General features: G+C 39.5%; 1 long non-coding RNA gene across 1 annotated transcript in view; it reads right to left on the bottom strand.

Moving 5' to 3' along the window:
* Positions 1–260: 260 nt before the first annotated feature.
* Positions 261–26862, bottom strand: part of LOC105482121 (uncharacterized) — a 59003-nt gene continuing 32401 nt past the window's right edge. Inside the window, exon 3 of the long non-coding RNA XR_011607176.1 lies at positions 261–588. This is a non-coding gene — a long non-coding RNA (uncharacterized lncRNA). The remainder of the gene's footprint in view (positions 589–26862) is intronic.

Genomic DNA, 26862 nt, shown 5'->3' with positions numbered 1-26862 from the left:
TTTTCAAATTTACACTCTCCGTTGTTCATTTTGTTTCTCTCCAGACCAGTCCAAGAGGAGGACTAAAGGGGGAACATGTGTCCCTCTCATTGCACCATTGCCGAGCTTTCTTCTCCAAATGGCACAACAGGCACAGCTCTCTGGTGTTAACGCTTTCAACTGCATAACTGATATCTCATATAGAAGTCATCTAGTACAGGCCAGGCGCAGTGGCTCATGCCTGTAATCTCAGCACTTTGGGAGGCTGAGGCAGGTGGATCACCTGAAGTCACAAGTTTGAGAACAGCCTGGCCAACGTGTTGAAACCCCGTCTCTACCAAAAATACAAAAATTAGCCGGGCGTGGTGGCATGTGCCTGTAATCCCAGCTAGTCGGGAGGCTGAGGCAGGAGAATCACTTGAACCCGGGAGGCAGAGGTTGCAGTGAACCAAGATCATTCCAGCCTGGGCAACAGAGCAAGATTCCATCACAGAAAAAACAAACAAACAAACAAAAAAAACAAAAAACACGTCATTTGATACATCAGGTGCTTCACAGGTTGACTTTTCCATTCTACTTCTGTCCACTCCGCATCGTCACTTCTCCAATCTATAGATGAGAACAAAAGAGTTACAGAGGGAACTAGTACAGAAAACAACTAGTACAGTACAGAAAATGAGTGGGGCAGCAGAGATTAATCTAGATCTGGTCTACATCTGCCTGACATAAAGTCCAGATATCTAAACACAGATCTGCGGAAAAAGGTGTCTTTTATCTCTACAGAAATTACACTAATTCACCAATGTGCATATCTAGCTCAACCAGGCCTTTATTTATGAATTGGAAAACTGGTTTTCAAATAGTTTCCCTTTGACAACTCAAAACTCAGTATTTTTGAGTAAGGTCTTCTAACCTTTACTCCATCTTAAATTTTTGAATTCTGATGGGTACGTTATTTAAATTATTACTGTTGTTTCTCTCCAAGAATTTTTAGCGTCTTTTTAAAAAGTAGGTATTTATCATTTAAGTCAATATCTACAAAATCCCGTCCCACTTTCATACCTTACTCTGTGCCCTTTCACTATGATAATCACACACTATGATAAAGGCTCCATTAATAAGAGAATATGTTTCAACAACATACATTATTATAAGAATCTTTAGTACCAACAGTAGAAATAAGATGCATAAAGGTACACTCAAGGATATTAGAAGAGCTACTGTATAGAATATTAACACTGAACAGGGAAAATAGCCTGAGGAAGGGAAGGGCGAGTACAGTCAGAATCAATAGTCCAAAAATAAGAAATGTCTAAAGAAAAGCAACAAGTGGGTTATCCACCAAGAAAAGAAAAAGACATAGGCAAAGGCGATGACGTGGGAAACAAGCTTTGCCAATTTCAGAAACAAGACTATTTCCTTTCCTGTTGCACAGAGGGGATTCACTGTATATAGCCACAAACCTGTCCCACTGGGGAGGAATTTGGCCTTCAAACCAGATGACGCCAGTAATGCCTCCCTCGCTATATGAGACGTGTTTGGTTTTTCTGTAAACACAACCAGAAAATATTCTAGTCAAATTCATCCAACAGTAAGTTAGGCAGTTACTGTGTGCCCAGTACAGTGGGAACCACACAAATGACTAAGCATAGTCTTTATCAAGAAACCTCAAATCTAGTAGAAAAGACTGAAAATATAGGGATTAAAAGTAGAAAAAAGATCCCTGAATTGTCCATAGATGGTTTCATGTTAGAAGTGGCGCTTTTTTTCTGAGACAGAGTCTCATTCTGTCACCCAGGATGGAGTACAGTGGCGTAGTCTCGGCTCACTGCAACCTCTGCCTCCAGGGTTAAAGTGATTCCCCAGGCTCAGCCTCCCAAATAACTAAGATTACAGGTACCCACTACCACGTCCCGCTAATTTTTGTATTTTTAGTAGAGATGGAGTTTCGCCATGTTGGCCAGGCTGGTCTCGAACTCCTGACCTCAAGTGATTCACTAGCCTCGACCTCCCAAAATGCTGGGATTATAGGCATGAGCCACGGCACCCTGCCAGAAGTGGCTTTGGAGAGAGATCTTGAAAGGTGAGTAGGATTTGGATGGGCAGAGAAAACAGGAGGTGGTCCCCAAGAAGTAACTGAAGCAGAGATGGGGAAGTGCTAGGCATGTCCTGATCAAAAGGACAGGATCCAAAATAACCAGAACATGGGGGACATTTAAAAAGAAAGGCAAGATTCTAAAAGTGTTCTGAGTCTTGATATGGGGGACTTTGAATGCCAGAAAAATATTATTATGCCAGAAAAATTTTATTATATGAATTTTAGTAGGGTGCAAATATGTGGATGTGAGCAGACAGTGTTAGTTGCTTAATCATCATTCTTTCTTGCTTGCTCTGAAAAATGTTATTATGCCAGAAAAATTTTATTATATGAATTTTAGTAGGGTGCAAATATGTGGATGTGAGCAGACAGTGTTAGTTGCTTAATCATCATTCTTTCTTTCTTGCTGGCAGAGCCCTAATTTTGCTCAGAGCCCGTCTCCATGAGGCTCTAAAAGGGAGAATCAACACTTCCCCAGCTCTGAGTAGGGCTAGGGAAATAAATTACGATTGGTTAAAGGCAACAGGGAAAACCAATGGTGAAAGTGGCTGAGCCTTGATGGAATCTGTGGGATATCTCAGAGGAAAGACCCAGTTATCAACTGGAAATAGAGATCTAGAACTCAGGGTAGGCTAGAGCTAGAGATCTAGAAAGAATGGAGGTCCTCCATGTACAAAAATATAATTGTTTAAACAATTAGAATGAAAAGACCAACTAGAGAGAGATGATCCAGTGAAAGGTGGTGGCCGAGAGCACAATCCAGGGAGCATTCAAGTTGGTCCCCAACTTTTTTGGCACCAGGGACAGGTTTCATGGAAGACAAGTTTTCCATGGACCACAGGGGCAGGGGTAGTTTTGAGATGATGTAAGCACTTTACATTTATTGTGCACTTTATTTCTACTATTATTACATTGTAACATGTAATGAAATAATCATACAACTCACCATAATGTAGAATCAGTGGGAGCCCTGAGCTTGTCTTCCCGTGACTAGATGGTCCCATCTGAGGGTGATGAGAGACAGTGACAGATCATCAGGCATTAGATTCTCATAAGGAGCACGAAGCTTAGATCCCTCACATGCACATCACAACAGGGTTCGAGATCCTATGAGAATCTAATGCTGCTGTTGATCTGACAAGAGGCAGAGCTCAGGTGGTAATGTGAGCAGTGGGGAATGGCTGTAAATACAGATGAAGCATTGCTCACTGGCCCGTCACTCACTTCCTGCTGTGTAGTCCAGTTCCTAACAGGTCACAGACCAATACTCATCCATGGCCTGGAGATTGGATACCCCTACATTAGAGGATTCTGTGAAGGACACTGGGAAGGAATGACGGGGAAGCCAGAACCAGTAAGGGAGATGTCTCAGTGGTCAGAGAGTTTCCAGAGGTAGGTAATGGTTCCACGTATACAATTCTGAGGACGGGCGCGGTGGCTCTCGTCTGTAATCCCAGCACTTTGGGAGGCCAAGGCGGGTGGATCACGAGGTCAGGAGATTGAGACCATCCTGGCCAATATGATGAAACCCCATCTCTACTAAAATACAAAAAAATTAGCCAGATGTGGTACCATGTGCCTGTAGTCCCAGCTATTCAGGAGGCTGAGGCAGGGGAATCGCTTGAACCCTGAAGGCAAAGATTGCACTGAGCTGAGATCACGCCACTGCACTCCAACCTGGCAACAGTGCAAGACTCCACTTCAAAAATAATAATAATAATAATAAAATTCTATAGTATCCATTGAGTTTGTCAAGAAGTATCTTTAGTTATATGAGCCCTCGTCAGCATTTCAAAAACCCAACAGAGGAGGCATATTTACTCACAATGCTGCTGAAAAGGTTAAGTAAATATTAAAGTTTCTCTTTTTTTTTTTTTACTAGAATCATATAAAATCTATGTGCTTACACTGACATTTTATAATCAGCCTATGCTGATTCACGGTTGACATCACAGGACACTGTGGAATGTGAATGGGGACCCAGTCACTGTGCACAAAGTGTCCAGCATACCATCAGTTTTTTGGCCTAGAAACCAACCCAGAATTAAGCAGCCAGAGGCAGTGAACAGTGCATAGGTATCTGTATATTTACCTATTCTGATTGTCTTTTAGCATCGCAACCCTCAGATATGAGGTAAACTTATTATACTTCAATGTTGGTAAATATTTGGTTACAATATGGATGGATCAGAGATGGAATAGAAAAATAATGTAATAAAAATGGGAAAAAAAATCATGGGCCCTACTTTTCCTAGTCCTGCAGTTATAGACTCTCAAGACTTTTAACCTGCAGTCAGCCAGGATGGAGACCTGAGTCCGTCCTAAGCAAATATGGCGCCCTCTGTTAGGAACCACAGCCTGTTCACGGAGCATGATGGGCTCGCCCTGTCTGGACCTGCCTAGAGTGTCTGCCTGCCACTAGTTGCTCCCTCTTGCAATAATACCTTTGTTTTACAGGGAGTTTTAATGGTTGGACATGGTTTTCTGCAGATGTGAGTCCCGCTCTGGTAACAAACTCTGCTTTGAAGTCCAGACTATCTGACCTATACCTTGACCCCTTCTTGCTTTTTTTTTCTATGTCACTTTCCTCCACCTCCAGTACTCTAACTTTGCTCCCTAACCCTTCTCTGACCTTGAGAGAGGTCAGAGATACTAAAAGTAACTAAATAATAACTAATACTAAAAAATTAGTATAGACCTCAGCAACCTGAAAAATAGTACCTCCGCACCCAAACTCCTGTTGCTCACTCCCACTCATCCTTAAACAATACGGCAACATCACTCAAACCACAGCGTTCTATATTCTTTTAGGCATGTAGGTGGGACTACTAGTCAACTCTAAGAAGGGCCAACCCTTCTTCCCAGTTAGTTCAAATAATAATAGCAGTAATAATCGTTATCATCATCGTCATCATCATCATCATCATCATATTACTATTGTAGCTTGACTTTCACCACGTTCCAGGCACTGTTCTAAGCCAGGGGTCCCCAAGCCCCAGGCTGCAAACCAGTACCAGTCCATGGCCTGTTAGGAACTGGGCCGCGCAGCAGGTAAGTGAGCATGACTGCCTGAACTCCGCCTCCTGTCAGATCGGCGGTGGCATTAGATTCTCACAGGAGCACGAACCCTATCGTGAATTGCATACGCATGGGATCTAGGTTGAGCACTGTTTATGAGAATCTAACTAATGTCTAATAATCTGAGGGAGAAAGGTTTCATTCCCTACCCCCGTCCCGTGAAAATATTGTCTTCCACGAAACCAGTCCCTGGTGCCAAAAAGGTTGGGAACCGCTGCTCTAAGCCATCAATATACTCATATACTTGCTACAACCCTATAGAGAAACTGAGGCTTAAGGAGGTTATAGAACATTCCCAAGGTCATACAGCTAGTAAGCCATGATGTCAGGATTCAAACTCAGGCCAATCTTCTCTCTCATGGACACAACTCTGGGGTTCCTATACCTTACAGTCTGAGACAAAAGAGGTAACTAATAATATTTTTTAAAACATCCTATTTACAGGGCAGAAACAATAAAAATAGGTTCTTTGTATGAAAGAATAATAGGAGGAAAATAGGAGGAAACCACTGCTCTCTACTACTTCCTCTAAGAACAAGGTAAATTCAGAATTGGAATTTGCCTACCAGACTCCCAGTCCAGTGCTCCTTTGATGTGCTATGTGTGGTCAGAAGAGTGAGGAAGTATCACAATGGAAACTCCGACAAGATGGCAATGAATGCATCTACTGCTTCAGTCATTTGCTTCCTTCTTTAGTCATATCATACCACGTTTTGCACTCTCATTGGGATGATAATTAGAGCCATCTGTGTACTCTCATTTTATTAAGGCAATAACTAGAGTCATACCAACAGTGTTCACAGAACTAAAATAAAGAAGCTTTTTTGTTTGTTTCTTTTCCTTTTCATAGAACAGATACTTCTCCTTCCTTTTTTTTTTTTCTTTTTTACTAGCATCTTGGAAGACAACCAGTCCCAGAACCTATAAACAGTGCTTCCCTTCAGATGCGGCTTTTATCCTGATTGGTCAGAGAAAGATAGACTGTTCCCTTGCTGATAAAGGGCTTTTTGAAGACTTTTACATAACTTCTGCAATGCACTGGAAAATAACACCCAGGAAAAGGCTGGGTGTTGGGGGTGGATAATAAACTCTTACTGCTGTATGAAAAGCTACATTTTTCAGAGTAATATGGTGATTACAGATAAAAAAAAAATAAATTTTAATAATACCACAGTGCAGAGTCATCAAATAATTGGACATTGCTCCAGTAACTTCTGGGAGAATTTGCACCTGTTGCCTCTTTCCCCAAGGATGGAAGAGGTTGCCAGAACCAACTCCTCCTGCGAGGGTTACCTGAAGCTCGCGTAAGCATCAGCATTGGCTAGGTCATCGTCTCTTCCAGTTCTGCCACCAACCAACTCGTTCCAAGAAAATGTGGGAAATAATGCCTTATCTTTAAGTAAGTCAGAAGCTGTCACACTTACAAAGAAAAATGTTTTCTGGTCAGGGTTCCCTGTGGGCATGTCCTTGCAGATGCCTTGGTGCAGCTCTGAATTTCTGGTTACAATTAACTGGCGATGAACTGAAGCTATGCTAGTTTAGATTAGGGGTTTTGAAAAAGCCTACTTGTATAATAACAGCATACCTAGTCTTAGCTTTTAGGTTCTCTTTCTTCAAAGGGAACATTCAGAGCCAGATAGAGGCAGAAGTCTGCCAGGCAGCTTCTTAGAGCAACAATCTATAGGAGGAAACTATAAGGGGGAACTCACATAACACTAAAGTAAACTGGAAATACAGCCTCAGCTATCCTGAGTAAAATGTAATTGTCTCAATACTCTTGAAATATCTATTTTGGAGTTGGAAGACAAACACCACCCCACCACACACACGCATGCACGCACACACACAAACAGACACTCTTGAGTATTTTGGCAATGTATACATGCTAAATAGTAATTTGTTGTCTTTAACTGAAATTCTAAAACCAAATAACGCATGGCATAATACTTAAGAGAAATGAGTGATTTTTTTATTATCCAAAATGTTAAACCCTTTAATATACCTCCCAAGGGTTGTCTGGTTCAGAAACTCACAAAAGTAAATGGAAGTGCAAACTAGAACTGCTGAAAAAAATGGAAAACAAATTTAAACATCATGAGCCAATGAAGTAAATTAAGTGACTCTAACTCTATGTAATGTTCATTACCAGAAATTATTTTCCCACTCCTACTAAATAAATGTTAAGTAATTATTTAAATGATATAAATTATGTTACATTACTAACTTGCTTGGAGTGCTCACATGAAAGTCTTAATTACTCATACTTTCTCACCACCAAAAAAGAAAGAAAGAAATAAGTTGCAGGGGTTGGGGGTTAAGAAAGGAAAGGAGGGAGAGAGGGAAGAAAATAATTGATTTCTGCCATTTTGGAAAACAGATTGGCAGCTTCTTAAGAAGTTAAACATGTATCAGCTGGGAGCGGTGGCTCATGCCTGTAATCCCAGCACTTTGGGAGGTCAGGGTGGGTGGATCATCTGAGGTCAAGAGTTTGAGACCAGTCCGGCCAAAATGGCGAAACTCTATCTCTACTAAAGATACAAAAATTAGCCGGGCGTGGTGGTGGGTGCCTATAATACCAGCTACTCGGGAAGCTGAGGCAGGAAGAATCCCTTGAATCTGGGGGAGACAGACGTTGCAGTGAGCCAAGCTCGCACCACTTGACTCCAGCCTGGGCAACAGAGTGAGACTCTGTCTCAAAAAAGAAAAAGAAAAAAAGTTAAACACATATCAACCATATGATCCAGCCATTCTACTCCCAGGTATTTACCTAAGAGAAAGGGAAACACATATCAATACAAAAATTTAAACACAAATGTTCATTGTGAGGTAAGAGGAAGGGCTTGACTCAGGAGGGGGACTTGACTACAGAAATAGGGCTTGGACACTGGACTGAGTTGAGGACCAGCTAAAACACAGAATGAGGCAGAAGCAGCTTTCCATTAGACACAGCCACTAGTGTGTTATGTCAGTTTACCATCGTCATGGCAACACCCGGAAGTTACCACCCCCTTCCATGGCAACAATCCAACGGCCCAGAAGTTACAACTCATTTTTTAAAAATTGCTGCATAATCCATCCTTCAATTTGCATATCATTAAAAGTAGATATAAATGTGAGTGCAGACCTGCCTCTGGGCTGCTACTCTGGTCACATTGCCTATGGGGTATCCCTGTTCCACAAGGAGCTGTACATTTGCGACTGCCGTACACTGCCATTTCAATAAAAGTTGTTGTCTAGCACCACTGCCTTGCCCACTCTTGAACACTTTCCTGTGTGAAGCCAAGAACCCTCCCGGGCTAAGCCCCAGTATTGGGATTTGCCTGCCCTGCATCATGAGCAGTATTATTTGTAATAGGCAAAAACTACACAACCCAAATATCCTTAGCAGGTAAAAAAACTGTGGCATATTCATAAAATGGGATACTACTCAATCAAAAAAATGGAACGAACTACTCAGATGCTCAGCAACACGGATGAGTCACAAAATCATTATGCTGAGAAAAAGAAACATCAAAAAACTCACATATTGTATGATTTCATTTATACAAAATTCTAAAAAAAAGCAAAGTAACATAGTGACAGAAAGGCGATTAGTGGTTACCTGGGTATGGGGTACATGAGAAGGAGTGGAAGGAAATAATTACCAAGGGAAATTACTGGAAAACTTTTTGAGAAGATGGATATGTTCACAGTCTTGATTGTGGTATGGTTTCACTGGGGTATACATATGTTGAAGCTTGGCAAATTACATATGCTAAAGTGTGCCAATTTTTTATATGTTAATTATACCTCCCTACAACTATTTTAAAATTAATTTTTAAATTTAAAAAACAGGCCTCTGCATTTGAAAGAACATGTTCTCTATCTTGCTTTCAGTAAAAATCAGGAAGAACCTTTGGAGACCAAATTAAGTGATCCTGATCTTTTCTTTCAATGACTCAAACAGTGGTTCTCCAAATTTAGTACGCATGAGAGTATCTGAGATGTTAATTTGAAACGCAGTTTCCAGGGTTTTATATAGAGGTATGCTAGAAAATATTACTGATAAAAGAATGTGTAGCATCTAATTTACAAGTAATAATGCATCCAATATTCTTCATTGTAAATTTCATAAATCTTACGAAATGCTTTGTTGGCTTTTGCTAAACTCTTGTATCTGTAGTCATTCTGTGGTTGCAACAGATGAACATGTATAGTTCCAACTGAATGCTGGGTAACAGTTTTGTTCACTCAGGTGAAAGGATTTCTTGAGGCCAGGAGTTCAAGATCAGCCTAGGCAACATAGCAAGGCCCTGTCTCTAAAAAAAATTTTTTTTTTAAATTTCACCAGGCACCATGGAATACACCTGTAGTCCTAGCTATTCAGGAGGCTGAGGCAGCAGGATAGCTACAGTCTAGGAGCTTGAGGTTACTAAGTTCATGCTGCTGCACTCCAGTCTGGATGACAGAGCAAGACCTCATCACTTAAATAATAATAATAATTTTGTTTACATTAATGAGTAAAAATGAAACATCATTTCTTAATCTCACATGATTTATTAATGATGTGAGAGACTTCTTTGCTGAACCAGAAGATGGTTTTTGAAGATTAGGAGAATATTTCCTTAGTTTTACATTATTCATCATGTAATGACCACAGGCATGACACACTTTAAGTTTAATCTACATTATTAACATTTATTTCATCATTGTCTACATAATCAACAAAGCAATAAATCAAGCCTGGTTGTATTTGACAATTCCCATGGTGTAAATATTCCCACATGGCCAATTTCAAGCTCCCAGTGCATGTGAGGTTGGGAAGAGATGCACAGTAGCACACCAGTATACAGTATCTCCACCACATGGATGTAATAGACATAACCTCAAGAGCATGGATAATAGCAAAGGGTAGTAAAGTCAATAGGAAGGGATGAGTTTTGAATACTTATTATCTTTGTTTTTAACGTAATTTATGTAATTGTGAGCTTCTACAATTTAATTTGTAATGATTTTTAGTAATGAGCTCATAAAATTCTTTGAAATTTAATAGTTGGCTCTCAGGAACTGATATAAATTGGCTCTAACACACTGCTGGCTTCAGCTCGGCCCTAAGAAATTAGGTCCTTTGGGCATGGGGCTCAGGAACCTGCATTTCTCATATCCTCTAAGATGATCCTGATATACAATACTGGTGGAGAATCTAACTGCAATTTTCTTTTTAGCTAGTGTTATGATTTGAACATTTGTATTTCCCCAAAAAATCCTGTATTGAAACATGATCCCCAGTGTGATGGCATTAAGAGATGTGGCACCCAAAGGGAAGGTGATTAGGTCATGAGGGCAGGGCCCTCATGAATGAATAAAATTAGTGCCTTTATAAAAGAGGTCAAGGGAGTTAGTTTGCCCCTTTCCCCATGCGAGGACACCTCTAGAAGGTACCATCTATGAACCAAAAAGCAGGCCCTCACCAGACACCAAATCTGCTGACACTTCCATCTTGGAATTAACAGTACCCAGAATTGTGAGAAATAAGTTTGTGTTGTTTGTAAGCCACCCAGTTTATGGATGTTCTTATAGCAGCCTGAACAGTCTAAGACAGTTAGTAAATAGATATTCTTCAGAGCCAACATGTTGTGTGGAAAGAATACAGGATTAAGTATTAGGAACACTAACGTTCTCGATCCAGTTCTTCCACTTAATTATACGGCCTTGGGCAAGTTACTAACCTTCTTAGTTTCCTAATTTAATAAGGAGGAAGTAGGACAAAGAAAAAGTTAGTAGATGTAATTTTAAAAGATTTACTTATATACTGAAGTATTTGTAGGTATAATGACCTGGTACCTGTTATCTGGTGGCTATTTCTTTAGAATGCTTCGGGAAACAAAAGGAAAAAAAAAGGCGGGCTGGAGATAAGTGAAAAGATTGGCAAAATGTTTTGATAATGAGAACATGGGTTCTATTATACCATTCCCTTTACTTTTGATGTTTAAAATTTCTCCATAATAACAATTTCCTAAGAAGTCACTAACAAATAATCCAGGATTCTTTTTATCTTTAAAAGGGTGTTTCACATCATCCTTGGATTTATAATTTTTTTTAATGGGACAGAGGTCAAGACTTAGCATCTTCTATGAATTTGTTGCTGAGGAATCTGAATCTACTTTAAAGTCCCAGAACAAATTAATGTCTAAGCCAGGATTCTAACAACAACCTTCTAACAACAATCTTCCAACCTTCCTGCATCACTTGAGCCCAGGAGTTTGAGACCAGTCTGGGCAACATGGCAAAACCCAGTTTCTATGAAAAATAGAAACAACTTTCCAAATCCCACAGCCATTTTGGTTACACCAAGCAATGTGAGGGTGCTGCTGTCCCAATGCAGTGTCAAATGGGAGCAGGGAGATGAGAAAGAGGGTGGAAATGGGGGAATTTGATGTAAACCTTCCAAATCAAACATCAATATTTATTTAAAATACATCCTGCTTCTAATTACAATCAAAACCAGGGGCAAACATTGCTGTGGGCAATTAAAAAGCCAGTCACAGATTATCCTCTAAGATTCTGGGCTGTTGAGAAACTGCTTATATCACTCCCATTTCTACCCATCATTTCAGAATGAAAATAGAAAAAAAAAGAGTGAAATAATGCAAGTCAACAGAGTACTATATTTTCTTTACTTCAACTAGGCTGGCACCTGATACAGTTTAGGAAACAGTAAGCACTCAATAAATATATCTGGCTAAATCTAGGTAACCCTAAACATTTTTAGCATTTCATGTGACACACGCTTTTTGAGTACCTATCATGTGCTAGACAACACTTAGAACTTTGATACTGTGGATTAATTTAGTAATGTTTATGTATCTCATTATTAATAAGTGATTATTTCAATACTACCAAAAAATTTTAGCCCTCTCCTACGTAAATTTCACAGAAAAAAATTAACTCTATCAGCTTCAATTACAAGACAGATTGTTAGATTAGAATTTTTTTTTTTTTTTTTTTTTTTTTTTGAGACGGAGTCTCGCGCTGTCGCCCAGGCTGGAGTGCAGTGGCCGGATCTCAGCTCACTGCAAGCTCCGCCTCCCGGGTTCACGCCATTCTCCGGCCTCAGCCTCCCGAGTAGCTGGGACTACAGGCGCTGCCACCTCGCCCGGCTATTTTTTGTATTTCTTAGTAGAGATAGGTCTTACTAAGTCTTAGTAGAGACTTAGTAGACACCGTGTTAGCCAGGATGGTCTCAATCTCCTGACCTCGTGATCCGCCCATCTAGGCCTCCCAAAGTGCTGGGATTACAGGCTTGAGCCACCGCGCCCGGCCAGATTAGAATAATTTTTAAAAAGCAAGAACCAATTTTATGCTGTCTACAGGAAACTGACTTTAAAGACATTGGTTAAAAATACAAGAGTAGAAAAAGATATAAGATGCAAACTCGAACTAAAAAACTGTTGGAGTGACCATATTAACATCAGACAAAGTAGGCTTCGGAACAAGGAATATTACCAGGGATTCAGAGGGGTATTATGTAATGCTAAAGGATCAGTTTGCCAAGAAGACGTAACAATCCTAAACATGCAAGCACCATACAACAGAACTTCAAAGTACATGGAACAGAAACTAACACAACTGAAAGACAGAATAGAAAAATCCACATTCCTGGTCTCAACACAAAGTCTGGGAGCTAAACCTGAGACTCTCACATTAAGCTGGGTCTTTTGAAGCAGACTAAAGTGGTCCCAGACTAGCAGCTCCCACTGGCACACATCAGAAAGTAAAACAAATTCTTTCTGAGGAAAGCTTCCATGATTTAAGACCTCAGGATTCCAACTGATTAAAGTCAACCAAATATAAGCTCATGGTGCAAGGTCTTCAAACATATGAGGAAATAGGCCAGCACGATTAAAAGTCCAGGAAAAAATAATATATAACCCAAAGAACTAAATTTAATATTGGAATTATCAGATATAAAATACAAAATAAATCTGTATGAAGAAGCAAAAAGATTGCATAAAAGACAAAACTGAACATTGCACAAGCAATAAAATGTATCATAAATGAGCCAATAATTTATTTTAAATGAATTGATCTTGAAGATGTAATCACTTGGCTTTAAAGGCTCAATGGATGGGCAAAATGGCAATTTAGATGTAGCTAAAAAGAGAATTAGCACATATGAGGATAGATTAAAAGCTGCTGCAAGGAGAAAAAGGGAAATAAAGAATATGCCATGTATCAAGGGTCATGAATTAAAATAAACCTAACTCCAGATACAGTTTGGTGAAACTGAAAAGGAAGGATGAAAGAAGATCTTAAATGCTAAGGTAACCATGTTATTTATTCTCCAAACTAGAACTTTTTTTTTTTGGAGTCAATGAGGGCATTCTTGATGAATATTCTAAGAAAACAAACTTAAAACAGCTGTCTTAGGCAAACTTACATACCAGGTCATCCTATTAAAGCACCCAGGAAAGCCAGGTGGAGTGGCTCAGGCCTGTAATCCCAGCACTTTGGGAGGCTGAGCTGGGGGATCACTTGAGGTCAGGAGTTGGAGACTACCCTGGCCAACATGGTGAAACCCCATCCGTCTCCATCAAAAATATAAAAAATTAGCCAGGTGTGGTAGTATGTGCCTGTAATCTCAGCTACTTGGGAGGCTGAGACAGGAGAATCACTTGAACCTAAGGAGGGTGGAGGTTGCAGTGAGCCAAGAGCATGCCACTGCACTCCAGCCTGGGTGACAGAGCGATACTCCATACCAAAAAAAAAAGAAAAAAAAAGAAAAAGCACCAGTGAGAAAAAAGATCACCTATACATACACAGAATGATCAATGGACTGTCAACAGTCTTCTTAACAGCAACAAATGGAAGCGAGAGAACTGAACTGTCAAATAATATATAAAAAATGCAGACAGCAAACCACTATGGCCCTCGAATTATGAACTCCGAAAAACTATAATTCAAGAATAAAACTGAAAGAAAGGCATTTTCAAATAAGCAAAAACAGAATTTATCTCCAGTGAACCTTCACTAATGGTACTTCTAAAAGATGTTCAGAAATGAAAGAAAATCACAAACAAAAACCTGCGGAAGGAGCAAAGTGTGAACTATAAGAAGGAATGAATGAACAAAGAAAGAAACTGATAAACATGCGTATATCTAAAGCACACATTACCTGTATAGAATAATAGCATCTAGTTTCGTAAGTTAAGAAAAAAATGAAAACAAGCCAGGCGTGATGGTTCATGTCTGTAATCCCAGCACTTTGGGAGGCCAAGGCACTGGATCACTTGGGCCCAGGAGTTTGAGACCAGTCTGGGCAACATGGCAAAACCCAGTTTCTATGAAAAATAGAAAAATTAGCCCATTGTGGTGGTGCACACCTGTAGTCTCAGCTACTTGGGAGGATGAGGCAGGAGGATCACTTGAGTCCAAGAGTTCAAGCAAGGCTGTAGTAAGCTGTGATCACACCATTGCACTCCAGCCTGGTCAACAGAGAAAGATCTGTATTTAAATTAAAAAAAAAAAAAAGAAAAACAGCTGGGTGCAGTGATGCATACCTATGAGCCCAGCTACTTGGGAGGCTGAGGCAGGAGGATCCCTTAAGTCCAGGAGTCAGAATCTAGCCTGAGCAATATAGTTAAAACAATATAATTAAAACAAAACACTAGACAACAGTACCATGTAAGTTGGGAAAGGGTGATCACAACAATGTTTGTTAAACCTCTTATATGATCCTGGGAAAGATGCTGATTAACTTTAGATTAGAAGATGTACCGTAAAACTAGAGATCATTATGTTGAGTGAAATAAGCCAGGCACAGAAAGACAAACATCACTCTTCTCACTTATTTGTGGGATCTAAAAGCCAAAACAATTGAACTCATGGACGTAAAGAGTAGAAGGATAGTTGCCAGAGGCTGGGAAGGGTAATGGGGGGATGGTTAATGAGCACAAAAAAATAGAATGAATAAGACCTACTATTTGACAACATAACAGGATGACTATAGTCAATAATAATTGTACATTTAAAAAATAACGAGTATAATTGGATTGTTTATAACTCAAAGGATAAATGCTTGAGGGTATGGACACTCCATTCTCCATGATGTGCTTATTTCGCATTTCATGCCTGTATCAAAACATCTCATGTGTCCCATAAATACATATACCTACTATGTACCCACAAACATTAAAAAAAATAAATTTGGCTGGGTGCAGTGGTTCACACCTGTAATCCCAGTACTTTGGGAGGCCAAGGTGGGTGGATCACGAGGTCAGGAGATCGAGACCATCCTGGCTAACATGATGAAATCCGGTCTCTACTAAAAATACACACACACAAAAAAAGCATGGATGTGGTGGTGGACGCCTGTAGTCCCAGTTACTCGGGAGCCTGAGGCAGGAGAATGGCGTGAACCCAGGAGGCGGAGCTTGCAGTGAGCCGAGATCATACCACTGCACTCCAGCCTGAGTGACACAGCGAGACTCCGTCTCAAAAAAAAAAAAAAAAAAAAAAGAAAAAGAAAAGTTTAAAAGACGTATGGTAAAATACTAAAGGTAACCACTAAAATAAAAGAAATACAGTAGAGAACTTATGAATCCATGGACAAGGTAAGAAGGAAGAAAAAGAAAATTCAATTTAGAAAAAGCAAGAACAGCAACAATTCAATGTGACAATATTAAGTATTGGCAAGATAGAATACTGTTAAAATTTTATACTGCTGTGGAAAAACTTTTTGGCGTTATCTTGCTAGAGAAAAATACGTATACTCAACAACCCAGCAGCACCACTCTCGCATATAGAGAAGAAAATCTTAGGTACATGTGGATAGAAACTAAAATGTTTTAGCAGCATTGTTCATAACATTAAAAACTAGATACAACCCTGTATTCACTTACTGGAGCTGCCATAACAAAATGCCACAGGCTGAGTGGCTTAAACAACAGAAACGGAGTTTCTCACTGGTTGGGAGGGTAGAAGTCCTGGATCAAGATGGCGGCAGGAGCCTTTGCCTGGGGCCTCACTCCCTGACTTGTAGATGGCTGCCTTCTCGCTGTGTTCTCACAGGGTTTTTCCTCTACGTGCGAATCCTGGTGTCTCCGTGAATCTCAACGTCCTCTTCTTATAAGGCTACCAGTCAGATTAGATTAGGGCCCAGCCTAATGCCTTATTCTGCCTTAACTTTTCGAAGGTCCCATCTCCAATACAGTCACATTCTATGGTCTGGGAGGGTTACAGCTGCAACATACACATTTTTGGGGAACACAATTTAGCCTCTAATAGACCCAAATGTGTACATAATATGCATAATAAACAGGAATACATAACCAAATTTTGGAATAAGTAGTCAAAGGAATGTTATGCAGCAGTAACATGAATGAATTACATGTGATAAAATGGAAAATATTGAGTAAGAAAAGCAAATTACAAAAGACTACCTCCATTCTAATACCATTTTTACATGGGAAAAGAAAAGCAAAACTAAACAGCATGCAATTTAGTGATGTATATAGATGATACCACTATTTTTATAAGGCATGGGAATAATAAAGGTAAAGTTCAAGACAGTGATTACCTCTTGGGGAGATGGAAACCTACAGTGTTGTTAATGTCAAAGTCATAAATTGGGTGGCAGGCTATGGATATTCATTTAATGCATCATTACTAATATCTACTTATGTCTTCATATACATATTTATATCTGATATGTATATCATTACGTATTATTTTTGTATGTATCAAATACAATGATATAAGGTATTAAAAAGACCTTTTATGGAGGAGAACTGGGGACGTGTTGGTTTTACCATTTAGAAAAAAAGTGCAGCTCGCTGCCGGCGCTCATTTAATTTTACATAAACACGCTCTTTGAGGCTGAAGCAAATCTGATTTTCAATGTGAAAATAAAATATAAAAACAGTTCTTGGAGTTATTTCTCAACAGAATGAACATCAGAATCATCTGAACGTCTATTTTGGAAAAAAATCAGATTCATTAAATGCATCTTCCTTCATTTAGCCAACAACTTTTCCAGAACCATGTTAACATCAAATGTAGGAATTCTACGTTTTCTAGGATTTGAAATTTTCAGCGATTGAAAATTACTATATCTTGTAAATGGAAATACCACTACGAAAAGCAGAATGCTATAAATAAAATGATGTCTTTTGTTTCCAAAGTTGATACACTAGAGTAATGGGAAAAGAACAACAAAAGTGAGATAGTTCCTGACAAATGAAAAGCGAGGTAGTTCCTATCAGAGTTATGCTGGGCAAACGCCGTTAGCAAGGATTCTCAGAGCAAATAGCAAAAAGTACAAAGCTTCCGTTAGGCAGGATGAGTAAGTTCTGAAGATCTATTGTATAGCATGGTACTTATAATAATAATGCATTGTATACTTGAAAATTGCTGAGAGATTAGATCTTAAATGTTCTTACCACAAGAAAATGATAAGCATGTGAGGTGACGGATATATTAATTAGTTTGATTTAATCATTTCACAATGCATACATATTTCAAAGCATCACATTGTACACCATTTTTAGTTGTCAATCATACCTTAATAAAGCTGAGGTAGTACCAGGCATGGTGGTTCACCACCATAATCTCAGCTACTCCAGACAATGAGGTGAGAGGATCACTTGAGGCCAGGAGTTCGAGACTAGCCTGGGCAACATAGCGAGACCCCTGTCTCCTAAAAAGATTTTTTTTTTTTTTTTATCAGCCAGGTGTGGTGGTCCACACCTGCAGTCCTGCATACTCAGAAAGCTGAGGCAGGAGGATCCCCTGAACATAGGAACTCAAGGTTACAGTGAGCTACGATCACACCACTGCACTCTACCCTGGGTGACAGAGGGAGACCCCATCTCAAAAAATAAAAATTAAAAAAAAGCTGAGAGGGTAATACCTCTTATGACAACATATTTTTATGTAGACCTCTTTGTGAATGGATGTTAACTCATTTATACTATTGTACACTTGTCCTAATTTTATATTTTGAATAATTTAGTGGTGGGTGTGGAATTAGAGGAAGTCTTTGTAGCGAATAGAATGTGTCTCTGGTACCTGATTATCCATATACCAGACTTTCTTCCTTCTGCAGTTCAAATATAGTACACTTGTAATTTCATCTCATGATTATAGTAATAGCGTAGTCAAAATCTGAGACTTCTTATCCTTGTAAATTAATACTTGTGATAGTGTAAGCATATCAATGACTTTCTTTAGAGCTGGTTTCTCTACCTCAGCATTACTGACCATTCAGGGCAATGATTCTTTGTTGTGGATGACAGTCCTGTACCAGCATAGAATGTTTAGCAGCATCTCTGACCTTTCCACCACTAGATGTCAGTAGCACACCCCTCACCCCCCCACCCCCAGTCAAGACAATCAAAAAAACGTCTCCTGAAGTTGACAAATGCCCCTTGGGACAAAATCAGTATTCTAGAGAATTTCTGATTCAAATAACCCTTAGAGACTCTATACTGAAATTATTTTTTCATAGCTCATTCTACTTTTCTATCTTGCTAAATAAGTTCATGTTTTGTTCCTTAATGTAAAGATCTTAGTTTGGGGTCATCAAAACAGTGCTGACCACATTATCACATAGAAACACTAGCGATAAATAAATTTTATATTTTTCTTAATGTTTCACTCCACAAAATACTCTGGATATAGACTGAGGAGAAGGTACCTGAACTTCTGTGTGTTGTCCTGATAATGAACTTTAATTTTAACCTTCCATAGCTGTGAACAGATCCATGCTTTTACTTACACTTTCCCAATTATGTTATGGGGACTACAAAATATTACACTGAAAGCTTTCTTTCTGATTTTTATATAAAGCTCTTTATATATTTAATTAGCATTATTTCTTAGAATGTATTTATCAACAATAAAAGTATTGGCTCAAGATTAAGAATAGTTGTAGAGCTCTTGAATGTACTGCCATGTTGCTTTCCTGAAGGATTACGCCAGTTTATACCACCATGTGAACTGGTTTGAAATCATACCATTGACCCTTCTAAACTCTACTAAGAAAATAAGATTTTCTCCATCCACCATAAGGATACTGGCTTTCTCAATTATTTCCAATGCTTTCCAATTTCTAGAAACTATTACTGTTATGATCAAAGGTAAAAGCCTTGTTTTGCAGTTTTTGACTTTACATCTATTGATTGACAGTTATCTGTTGTCTAGGCCTTAAAAAACTACCAAAAAAAAAATTGAATTGGGTTTGTATCTATACATATTCAAGTTACAGGTAAGTGCAGAAATAAAACAATGGGTTAATAAATTAAATAGATAATGAATTATGCAAATGCTATCCTTCTTAGTTCATCACTTGGACAGTGATGGCATCCACGGATGTGACACATCTAATCTCATTCCTAAAACAGAAATGCCACATTTGGATACAATTGCATCCAAGTCAGATTAGGTCCTACTGTGATGCCTGGAAATTTCCTGTATTGGAAACACTGCAAAATTCAAACTAAAAGCCAGCCTTTCATCCTGACTCATGACACGAACAAAAGCACTTTATTTTGTGATGTAAGATACTTGAGAATTTTGGTTCCAAACTTTTTGTTCCAAGATTGCCCTCCTGAGTTATAAACTTCATGAATTTAAGAATAAGAAGTTTAAGTTCAATAATTTTCCCTTAAAATTTATTTCAAGCTCTTATCATAATATAAGTATAATAGGAAAAATGAATAGGCATTACTACTGCTTCTATAGAAATAAAAATGAAAGATGGCCGAATAGGAACAGCTCCAGTCTCCAACTCCCAGCGCGAGCGACACAGAAGACCGGTGATTTCTGCATTTTCAACTGAGGTACTGGGTTCATCTCACTGGGGAGTGCCGGACGATCGGTGCTGGTCAGCTGCTGCAGCCGGACCAGCGAGAGCTGAAGCAGGGCGAGGCATTGCCTCACCTGGGAAGCGCAAGGGGGAAGGGAATCCCTTTTCCTAGCCAGGGGAACTGAGACACACAACACCTGGAAAATCAGGTAACTCCCACCCCAATACTGCGCTTTAAGCAAACAGGCACACCAGGAGATCATATCCCACACCTGGCCGGGAGGGTCCCACGTCCACGGAGCCTCCCTCATTGCTAGCACAGCAGTCTGTGATCTACCAGCAAGGCAGCAGCAAGGCTGGGGGAGGGGCGCCCGCCATTGCTGAGGCTTAAGTAGGTAAACAAAGCTGCTGGGAGGCTCGAACTGGGTGGAGCTCACAGCAGCTCAAGGAAACCTGCCTGTCTCTGTAGACTCCACCTCTAGGGACAGGGCAATAACAAACGCAGCCGAAACCTCTGCAGACGCAAACGACTCTGTCTGACAGCTTTGAAGAGAGCAGTGGATCTCCCAACACGGAGGTTGAGATCTGAGAAGGGACAGACACCCTGCTCAAGTGGGTCCCTGACCCCTGAGTAGCCTAACTGGGAGACATCCCCCACTAGGGGCAGTCTGACACCCCACACCTCACAGGGTGGAGTACACCCCTGAGAGGAAGCTTCCAAAGCAAGAATCAGACAGGTACACTCGCTGTTCAGAAATATTCTATCTTCTGCAGCCTCTGCTGCTGATACCCAGGCAAACAGGGTCTGGAGTGGACCTCAAGCAATCTCCAACAGACCTACAGCTGAGGGTCCTGACTGTTAGAAGGAAAACTATCAAACAGGAAGGACACCTACACCAAAACCCCATCAGTACATCACCATCATCAAAGACCAGAGGCAGATAAAACCACAAAGATGGGGGAAAAGCAGGGCAGAAAAGCTGGAAATTCAAAAAATAAGAGCGCATCTCCCCCGGCAAAGGAGCGCAGCTCATCGCCAGCAACGGATCAAAGCTGGACGGAGAATGACTTTGACGAGATGAGAGAAGAAGGCTTCAGTCCATCAAATTTCTCAGAGCTAAAGGAGGAATTACGTACCCAGCGCAAAAAAACTAAAAATCTTGAAAAAAAAGTGGAAGAATTGATGGCTAGAGTAATTAATGCAGAGAAGGTCATAAACGAAATGAAAGAGATGAAAACCATGACACGAGAAATACGTGACAAATGCACAAGTTTCAGTAACCGACTCGATCAACTGGAAGAAAGAGTATCAGCGATTGAGGATCAAATGAATGAAATGAAGCGAGAAGAGAAACCAAAAGAAAAAAGAAGAAAAAGAAATGAACAAAGCCTGCAAGAAGTATGGGATTATGTAAAAAGACCAAATCTACGTCTGATTGGGGTGCCTGAAAGTGAGGGGGAAAATGGAACCAAGTTGGAAAACACTCTTCAGGATATCATCCAGGAGAACTTCCCCAACCTAGTAGGGCAGGCCAACATTCAAATCCGGGAAATACAGAGAACGCCACAAAGATACTCCTCGAGAAGAGCAACTCCAAGACACATAATTGCCAGATTCACCAAAGTTGAAATGAAGGAAAAAATCTTAAGGGCAGCCAGAGAGAAAGGTCGGGTTACCCACAAAGGGAAGCCCATCAGACTAACAGCAGATCTCTCGGCAGAAACTCTCCAAGCCAGAAGAGAGTGGGGGCCAATATTCAACATTCTTAAAGAATTTTAAACCCAGAATTTCATATCCAGCCAAACTAAGTTTCATAAGTGAAGGAGAAATAAAATCCTTTACAGATAAGCAAATGCTTAGAGATTTTGTCACCACCAGGCCTGCCTTACAAGAGACCCTGAAGGAAGCACTAAACATGGAAAGGAACAACCGGTACCAGCCATTGCAAAAACATGCCAAAATTTAAAGACCATCGAGGCTAGGAAGAAACTACATCAACTAACGAGCAAAATAACCAGTTAATATCATAATGGCAGGTTCAAGTTCACACATAACATTCTTAACCTTAAATGTAAATGGACTAAATGCTCCAATTAAAAGACACAGACTGGCAAACTGGATAAAGAGTCAAGACCCATCAGTCTGCTGTATTCAGGAGACCCATCTCACACGCAGAGACATACATAGGCTCAAAATAAAGGGATGGAGGAAGATTTACCAAGCAAATGGAGAACAAAAAAAAGCGGGGGTTGCAATACTAGTCTCTGATAAAACAGACTTTAAACCATCAAAGATCAAAAGAGACAAAGAAGGCCATTACATAATGGTAAAGGGATCAATTCAACAGGAAGAGCTAACTATCCTAAATATATATGCACCCAATACAGGAGCACCCAGATTCATCAAGCAAGTCCTTAGAGACTTACAAAGAGACTTAGACTCCCATACAATAATAATGGGAGACTTCAACACTCCACTGTCAACATTAGACAGATCAACGAGACAGAAAGTTAACAAGGATATCCAGGAATCGAACTCATCTCTGCAGCAAGCAGACCTAATAGACATCTATAGAACTCTCCACCCCAAATCAACAGAATATACATTCTCCTCAGCACCACATCGTACTTACTCCAAAATCGACCACGTAATTGGAAGTAAAGCACTCCTCAGCAAATGTACAAGAACAGAAATTATAATAAACTGTCTCTCAGACCACAGTGCAATCAAACTAGAACTCAGGACTAAGAAACTCAATCAAAACCGCTCAACTACATGGAAACTGAACAACCTGCTCCTGAATGACTACTGGGTACATAACGAAATGAAGGCAGAATTAAAGATGTTCTTTGAAACCAATGAGAACAAAGATACAACATACCAGAATCTCTGGGACACATTTAAAGCAGTGTGTAGAGGGAAATTTATAGCACTAAATGCCCACAAGAGAAAGCAGGAAAGATCTAAAATTGACACTCTAACATCGCAATTAAAAGAACTAGAGAAGCAAGAGCAAACACATTCGAAAGCTAGCAGAAGGCAAGAAATAACTAAGATCAGAGCAGAACTGAAGGAGATAGAGACACAAAAATCTCTCCAAAAAATCAATGAATCCAGGAGTTGGTTTTTTGAAAAGATCAACAAAATTGACAGACCACTAGCAAGACTAATAAAGAAGAAAAGAGAGAAGAATCAAATCGACGCAATTAAAAATGATAAAGGGGATATCACCACCGACCCCACAGAAATACAAACTACCACCAGAGAATACTATAAACACCTCTACGCAAATAAACTGGAAAATCTAGAAGAAATGGATAATTTCCTGGACACTTACACTCTTCCAAGACTAAACCAGGAAGAAGTTGAATCCCTGAATAGACCAATAGCAGGCTCTGAAATTGAGGCAATAATTAATAGCCTACCAACCAAAAAAAGTCCAGGACCAGATGGATTCACAGCTGAATTCTACCAGAGGTACAAGGAGGAGTTGGTACCATTCCTTCTGAAACTATTCCAATCAATAGAAAAAGAGGGAATCCTCCCTAACTCATTTTATGAGGCCAACATCATCCTGATACCAAAGCCTGGCAGAGACACAACAAAAATAGAGAATTTTAGACCAATATCCCTGATGAACATCGATGCAAAAATCCTCAATAAAATACTGGCAAACCGGATTCAGCAACACATCAAAAAGCTTATCCACCATGATCAAGTGGGCTTCATCCCTGGGATGCAAGGCTGGTTCAACATTCGCAAATCAATAAACATAATCCAGCATATAAACAGAACCAAAGACAAGAACCACATGATTATCTCAATAGATGCAGAAAAGGCTTTTGACAAAATTCAACAGCCCTTCATGCTAAAAACGCTCAATAAATTCGGTATTGATGGAACGTACCTCAAAATAATAAGAGCTATCTATGACAAACCCACAGCCAATATCATACTGAATGGGCAAAAACTGGAAAAATTCCCTTTGAAAACTGGCACAAGACAGGGATGCCCTCTCTCACCACTCCTATTCAACATAGTGTTGGAATTTCTGGCTAGGGCAATTAGGCAAGAGAAAGAAATCAAGGGTATTCAGTTAGGAAAAGAAGAAGTCAAATTGTCCCTGTTTGCAGATGACATGATTGTATATTTAGAAAACCCCATTGTCTCAGCCCAAAATCTCCTTAAGCTGATAAGCAACTTCAGCAAAGTCTCAGGATACAAAATTAATGTGCAAAAATCACAAGCATTCATATACACCAGTAACAGACAAACAGAGAGCCAAATCAGGAATGAACTTCCATTCACAATTGCTTCAAAGAGAATAAAATACCTAGGAATCCAACTTACAAGGGATGTAAAGGACCTCTTCAAGGAGAACTACAAACCACTGCTCAGTGAAATAAAAGAGGACACAAACAAATGGAAGAACATACCATGCTCATGGATAGGAAGAATCAATATCGTGAAAATGGCCATACTGCCCAAGGTAATTTATAGATTCAATGCCATCCCCATCAAGCTACCAATGAGTTTCTTCACAGAATTGGAAAAAACTGCTTTAAAGTTCATACGGAACCAAAAAAGAGCCCGCATCTCCAAGACAATCCTAAGTCAAAAGAACAAAGCGGGAGGCATCACGCTACCTGACTTCAAACTATACTACAAGGCTACAGTAACCAAAACAGCATGGTACTGGTACCAAAACAGAGATATAGACCAATGGAACAGAACAGAGTCCTCAGAAATAATACCACACATCTACAGCCCTCTGATCTTTGATAAACCTGACAAAAACAAGAAATGGGGAAAGGATTCCCTATTTAATAAATGGTGCTGGGAAAATTGGCTAGCCATAAGTAGAAAGCTGAAACTGGATCCTTTCCTTACTCCTTATACGAAAATTAATTCAAGATGGATTAGAGACTTAAATGTTAGACCTAATACCATAAAAATCCTAGAGGAAAACCTAGGTAGTACCATTCAGGACATAGGCATGGGCAAAGACTTCATGTCTAAAACACCAAAAGCAACAGCAGCAAAAGCCAAAATTGACAAATGGGATCTCATTAAACTAAAGAGCTTCTGCACAGCAAAAGAAACTACCATCAGAGTGAACAGGCAACCTACAGAATGGGAGAAAATTGTTGCAATCTACTCATCTGACAAAGGGCTAATATCCAGAACCTACAAAGAACTCAAACAAATTTACAAGAAAAAAACAAACAACCCCATCAAAAAGTGGGCAAAGGATATGAACAGACATTTCTCATAAGAAGACATTCATACAGCCAACAGACACATGAAAAAATGCTCATCATCACTGGCCATCAGAGAAATGCAAATCAAAACCACAATGAGATACCATCTCACACCAGTTAGAATGGCGATCATTGGAAGGTCAGGAAACAACAGGTGCTGGAGAGGATGTGGAGAAATAGGAACACTTTTACACTGTTGGTGGGATTGTAAACTAGTTCAACCATTGTGGAAAGCAGTGTGGCGATTCCTCAAGGATCTAGAACTAGATGTACCATATGACCCAGCCATCCCATTACTGGGTATATACCCAAAGGATTATAAATTATGCTGCTATAAAGACACATGCACACGTATGTTTATTGCGGCACTATTCACAATAGCAAAGACTTGGAATCAACCCAAATGTCCATCAGTGACAGATTGGATTAAGAAAATGTGGCACATATACACCATGGAATACTATGCAGCCATCAAAAAGGATGAGTTTGTGTCCTTTGTAGGGACATGGATGCAGCTGGAAACCATCATTCTTAGCAAACTATCACAAGAACAGAAAACCAAACACCGCATGTTCTCACTCATAGGTGGGAACTGAACAATGAGATCACTTGGACTCAGGAAGGGGAACATCACACACCGGGGCCTATCATGGGGAGGGGGGAGGGGCGAGGGATTGCATTGGGAGTTATACCTGATGTAAATGACGAGTTGATGGGTGCAGCACACCAATATGGCACAAGTATACATATGTAACAAACCTGCACATTATGCACATGTACCCTACAACTTAAAATATAATAATAATTAAAAAAAAAGAAAAAAAAAAAGGATGCTTGACTAAAAAAATCTGAGTTTCTTCTGAAATAGAGAAAATTATTGGCCATTTAAAATTTTAAATCAGGAAGAAATCTTATGTTTAAGAAGGTCAGAGAGAGTAGTAGTTTCTCAGAAAGTTCAAGCATATATTTTATGAAAACATTTGCTAAAGAGTGTTTAATTGTTGAATAAAGTAGAACCAATAATTAGTTAACCCTTTAAAAGAAGGTGAAGTTCCAGAGACAAGCTCTGTACTGCTGGCATCAAGGAAGAATTCTCTAGTTGCTGAGAGGGGCTTCCAGAAGACAGACAGGTAGCAAATGGGGATTTCAACCCTACAACCATAAAAAACTGGATTCTGCCAACAACTGGTGAGGTTAGAAGAGAATTTCAAACCTCATTTGAGATGACAGTAATAGCCAACTGTGAGTTCACCTTTTGAGACATGAGCAAAGAACCATGCTACCCTGTCCCCAGTCTCCTGACAGAAAAAACAAGGATTAACTCATTCATTTGTATCAGAAGTCTGGAAAAAGAATTAAAGCAATACATTTGTATTAAATAGGAATTTGTGCTTGGATATTTACATGTATTTACTAAATCCTCAAAATAGCTCTGTGGATTATAGTTTATATACACATTTAACAAATGGCATAAGGATTCAAAAACTTAAGCAATATAATAAAATTATACACAAATAGAAAAAAAAAAGAAATAAAAATGATAAGAGAATACCATAAACAATTGTATGCCAACAAATTGAATAACAGAGATGAAGTGGAGAAATTCTTCTAAATACACAATCTACCAAAACTGAGTCATGAAGAAATAGAAAATCTGAAT

Source organism: Macaca nemestrina, chromosome 8 (genome assembly GCF_043159975.1).
Source record: "Macaca nemestrina isolate mMacNem1 chromosome 8, mMacNem.hap1, whole genome shotgun sequence".
NCBI lineage: Eukaryota > Metazoa > Chordata > Mammalia > Primates > Cercopithecidae > Macaca > Macaca nemestrina.
The sequence above is the reverse complement of the archived record's forward strand: the minus strand, read 5'-3'. Positions and strand labels throughout refer to the sequence as shown.